This window comes from Callorhinus ursinus, unplaced genomic scaffold, assembly GCF_003265705.2.
Source record: "Callorhinus ursinus isolate GAN/ISIS: 27379988/994484 unplaced genomic scaffold, GSC_fseal_2.0 scaffold18, whole genome shotgun sequence".
In the NCBI taxonomy this organism is placed as follows: Eukaryota; Metazoa; Chordata; class Mammalia; order Carnivora; family Otariidae; genus Callorhinus; species Callorhinus ursinus.
In genome coordinates this window covers 25750353-25755605 of record NW_027397080.1, presented here as the reverse complement: position 1 = coordinate 25755605, position 5253 = coordinate 25750353, and the positions used below count along the sequence as shown (strand labels likewise).

The window sequence follows — 5253 nt, the reverse complement described above, 5'->3', positions numbered from 1 at the left end:
ACATAGTTGCAAATGGCAAGATCTCATTCCTTTTGATGGCTGCATAACATTCCATTGTGTATATATACCACATCTTCTTTATCCATTCATCTGTCGATGGACATCTTGGCTCTTTCCACAGTTTGGCTATTGTGGACATTGCTGCTATAAACATTGGGGTGCACGTACCCCTTCGGATCCCTACATTTGTATCTTTGGGGTAAATACCCAGTAGTGCAATTGCTGGATCGTAGTGTAGCTCTATTTTCAACTGTTTGAGGAACCTCCATACTGTTTTCCAGAGGGGTTGCGCCAGCTTGCATTCCCACCAACAGTGTAGGAGGGTTCCCCTTTCTCCGCATCCCTGCCAACATCTGTCGTTTCCTGACTTGTTAATTTTAGCCATTCTGATGGGTGTGAGGTGGTATCTCATTGAGGTTTTGATTTGGATTTCCCTGATGCCGAGTGATGTTGAGCACTTTTTCATGTGTCTGTTGGCCATTTGGATGTCTTCTTTGGAAAAATGTCTGTTCATGTCTTCTGCCCATTTCTTGATTGGATTCTTTGTTCTTTGGGTGTTGAGTTTGATAAGTTCTTTATAGATTTTGGATACTAGCCCTTTATCTGATATGTCATTTGCAAATATTTTCTCCCATTCTGTCGGTTGTCTTTTGGTTTTGTGGACTGTTTCTTTTGCTGTGCAAAAGCTTTTTATCTTGATGAAATCTCAATAGTTCATTTTTGCCCTTGCTTCCCTTGCCTTTGGCGATGTTTCTAGGAAGAAGTTGCTGCGGCTGAGGTCGAAGAGGTTGCTGCCTGTGTTGTCCTTTAGGATTTTGATGGACTCCTGTCTCATGTTTAGGTCTTTCAACCATTTGGAGTCTATTTTTGTGTGTGGTGTAAGGAAATGGTCCAGTTTCATTCTTCTGCATGTGGCTGTCCAATTTTCCCAACACCATTTTCAACCCCCTTTCTAAGAAGGTCCTGCTTTGACCCCATTTGGAAGATGAAGTTATCAGAGAAGGTGCAAACTGCTGTTGTCTTGGGAGCAGACAATAAAACACACCTTGATCCATCCCAACCAAGCCCTCCTCTGCTAGTACGCTCTCTTTCACCCCATGGCTGGTGCTGCCAAACCCCAATTGTGCAGATCTATCTTGTGCTCCTCTCGTGTAAGTACATTCCCTGTGTTTTTCCAATCCTCACCACAATGTTGCAACGTTTCTCTCCCTGTTTCACTGATGGGCAGACCCCAGGCCTAGAGACGTATATGACTCATACAAGGTTACACGGCAAGCCATGGTACAGCCTAGAACAGACTCCTCAACCTCGGCACCATTGACATTGGGGGCAGGATAATTCCTTGTGAGGGGCTGCCCTGTGCATTGTGGGATATTGCGGCCCCTCTCATCTCTACCCACTAAATGCCAGTAGTGCCCCAGGCCCTACCATGACAACGGAGAATGTCTCCAGACAGTGCCAGATGTCCCCTGGCCGGAAATGCTAGCCCTACTGGGGGCATTCAGCATGCCAACATGATCTTTTCTTTGAAAACACAACTCCGAGGACTGACAACCAATATTTTCCTTCTTTCTTTAACACATAACATAATCTCTTGAAAGCAAATAGAACCCATATTTCAATATCCACCTTTGGCATCTTTTTCAAAGTATTTCCAGGGTGACAGGTGGGAAGAGAAATGGAAAAAAGTATTTGCACACAGGCCCTTTGTTCCACTTGGCTTTGAGAAAAATCCCCATCTTCTGTATTCCTAGTATATCTCTGGCCTGTAAGCCGACTTCATAAAGCCAGGGCCTGAAGTAGAGCCACACTTACAGAACTCCTACAGACACACGGTGATCAGGGCCCTACTGCTGTCTGCATTGGTGTCTGGAGGTGAGCCCTGTCACCCAGAGGCACTTTCCCAGTCCCCCGGTGGGTTGGGGCCCTCCCTGCCCACACTGGACTCAGTCCTATGGTTTAAGAAAGCTGGATGGAAGTTCCAAAGAAGTAGAGCAAAGGGCAGGACACTGACTTCTTGGGATCCTTCCAGAACAAGGATTTTTCTTTCTTTGGGGTTTGGGAATGCAGCAAGTGTAGTTATATTGTTTGAATGGGGTCACTACTTCCTGGACCCAAAACCCTTTCTCTTTTCAGAACCCTCAGCTGGGCTCCCCACTTAGGGGTCCCAGCTGCCCCGGGGTGGTTGGAAGTGAAGGTGGGAAGCCCAACAGCTGGCCCCGGAAGGTAAGTAAACCCACACTCCACTTCTCCCCTCCCTGCAATTACCTACCTCACATCATCCCTTTGCCCCCCACCATGGGGTCTATGGCACTGGCAAAGATCAGGAAAATTCACTAATAAAATACATTTCTGTGGCCTTTGGTGAACCTTGGAGCTGGAGGGAGAGGTGCCTTCTCCAGTTTGGATAAGGAAGTGCCCCACTCCACTCCTCATAAAGCACAAATTCACAAGGAGAGTCTTACCCTGGTGATTAACCACACGCTGGCTTACAAATGTACTGTTAGCCTATGAACCATTCAGGCCACCTATGCAAATATTCCTTGCTTTAAGGAACCAATCAGTGCTGTTCACGCAAATGACTTCTCAACTACAGGCCAACTGATATTAACCAATGAAAGTAAATGTTTCCTTGCCATGAAATAATTACAGTGATATCGAGACACGAAAATGCTGGGTGCGGCACAGACACAAATTACTGGGACCTATCAGTGGTGGGACTCCCAAAGGATATATGGAGGATGACATTGACATAAACAAATATAGGAAAATCTCTCTTATCTGACGTGAGTGGGACTGCGTAAGTGAAAAGTTGGCTAGAGAGAAATTATTACAAATCACACATATTCTTTAAGCATTTTAATTTAAAACTTATAAATAGATGTGTTCGCCAATCCTTTGGGTTCTTCACTTTCTGTCTTCTATAAACCACTGCCGTCATATATCACCCATAATTCCATTTCTTGAAAATAGCACAATGACTTTGAGACACTCACGAAGCAGTCTGCATGAGCCCTTCCAGATTTTTACCACCTTCCTTCCCAGGCTTTCAGCTTTCTCTCAGACACCTAATCCCATAGTGATTTCTTAAGGTCACGGTTATCCAGTCTCTTCCAAGCATTTCACTTCGTTTCTGCATAAATCACAACTCACTTTTTGAACTTCCATTCCATTGGCTACATGCTTAAATAACTTACATAATGGCAGTGTGAGCCGTTTGGGAACGAAGGAGCCGAAAGGGGGTCAGTGGACAAGTTCCACACCAGCCTCTCAATTAAGAGAGCTTCGGCTCTCTGCTCCTCCCCGTTCGACAGACAGCTGCATCTTCTGGTGCAGTGCCAGCCGCGTCCCCGAGACATGATGGTGATGGTCGGAGTGAACGGATTTGGCCGTATTGGGCGCCTGGTCACCAGGGCTGCTTTTAACTCTGGCAAAGTGGATATTGTCACCATCAATGACCCCTTCATTGACCTCAACTACATGGTCTACATGTTCCAGTATGATTCCACCCATGACAAATTCCACGGCACAGTCAAGGCTGAGAAGGGGAAGCTTGTCATCAATGGAAAGTCCATCTCCATCTTCCAGGAGCGAGATCCCGCCAACATCAAATGGGGGGATGCTGGTGCTGAGTATGTTGTGGAGTCCACTGGGGTCTTCACCACCATGGAGAAGGCTGGGGCTCACTTGGAGGGCAGGGCCAAGAGGGTCATCATCTCTGCTCCTTCTGCCGACGCCCCCGTGTTCGTGATGGGTGTGAACCACGAGAAGTATGACAACTCCCTCAAGATTGTCAGCAATGCCTCCTGCACCACCCACGGCTTGGCTCCTCTGGCCAAGGTCATCCATGACAACCTCAGCATCGTGGAGGGATTCATGACCACCATCCATGCCATCACGGCCACCCAGGAGACCATGGACGGCCCCTCTAGGAAGCTGTGGCGTGACAGCCACGGGCTTCCCAGAACGTCATCCCTGCTTCCACTGGCGCTGCCAAGGCTGTGGGCAAGGTCATCCCTGAGCTGAACGGGAAGCTCACTGGCATGGCCTTCCGTGTCCCCACCCCCAACATGTCCGTTGTGGATCTGACCTGCCTCCTGGAGAAAGCTGCCAAATAAGATGACATCCTGGGGTACACTGAGGACCAGATCGTCTCTTGCGACTTTAACAGTGACACCCACTCCTCCACCTTCGATGCCGGGGCTGGCATTACTCTCAACAACGACTTTGTCAAGCTCATTTCCTGGTATGACAATGAATTTGGCTACAGCAACCAGGTGGTGGACCTTATGGTCCACATGGCCTCCAAGGAGTAAGAGCTCCCTGGACCACCAGCCCCAGTGAGAGCAAGAGGAAGAGAGAGGCCCTCGGCTGCTGGGGAGTCCCTGCCCCAACTTATCCCCCAAAACACTAAGAATCTCCCGACCTCCACTGTTTCCATCCCGGAGCCCCTGAAGAAGGGGAGGGGTTTGGGGAGCCCTACCTTGTCATGTGCCATCAATAAAGTATACTGTACCCAACCAAAAAAAAAAAAAGAGAGAGAGAGAGAGAGAGAAGCTTCAGTCACAGAGTGAGCACTGATATTTCACAGCGTAGGACTTGGCTCTGTGTGTGTGCCAGCGCTCCTCCTTTTCTCAGGCTCCTGCAGTAATTTTTCTCTGGGAAGTTGGAAGAGGAGGCATCTACCTGCCCCTCCACCCCCATAGCAGAGATCACCTTTGTGCAGAGAACCCACTGGTGCTGCCTGCGAAAATATTGCCCCACCCTCTGGACCAGTTGGCACGGCTCATACAAATGAATCCTTGCCTTGGAAACCAATTAGTCTTGGAAGAGTCTTTCCATGCCCTGCTTCTGCTGCCCTGGGAGATTTTTTTTTTTTACTGGGCTGGGTGGGCAGGTCAAGCAGGGTTGGGACAAGGATGAGACAAGCAAGACACCCACGTTGGGGCAAAATTTAAGGGGGTACCACACAACTCAGTAGCCAGGATGAATTCTATATTAACGTATTTTTTAATCAAACTTAATGTAAAAATAACCCGTGAACAATATACCAAAATTTTAAACAAAGCCAGGATTCATATAATTCAGCTCAGCAATTCCTGAGAGGCCTCTTTATTCTCCACTCACCCAAGATTGTGGCCCTAGGTTACAGTCCGCCAGGCACTCGAAAATAAGTGCCAGGTGCTTTAGAACTAAAGTAAGATGTATAGTTTCCAAACTACGTTTCTAGAGCCAGACGATCTGGGCTCAAAT

At 47.9% G+C, this 5253-nt stretch overlaps 1 pseudogene; it reads left to right on the top strand.

Annotated features, from left to right (window-relative positions):
- Positions 1–3338: 3338 nt before the first annotated feature.
- LOC112812151 (glyceraldehyde-3-phosphate dehydrogenase-like) lies at positions 3339–4504 on the top strand (annotated as a pseudogene).
- Positions 4505–5253: the final 749 nt, after the last annotated feature.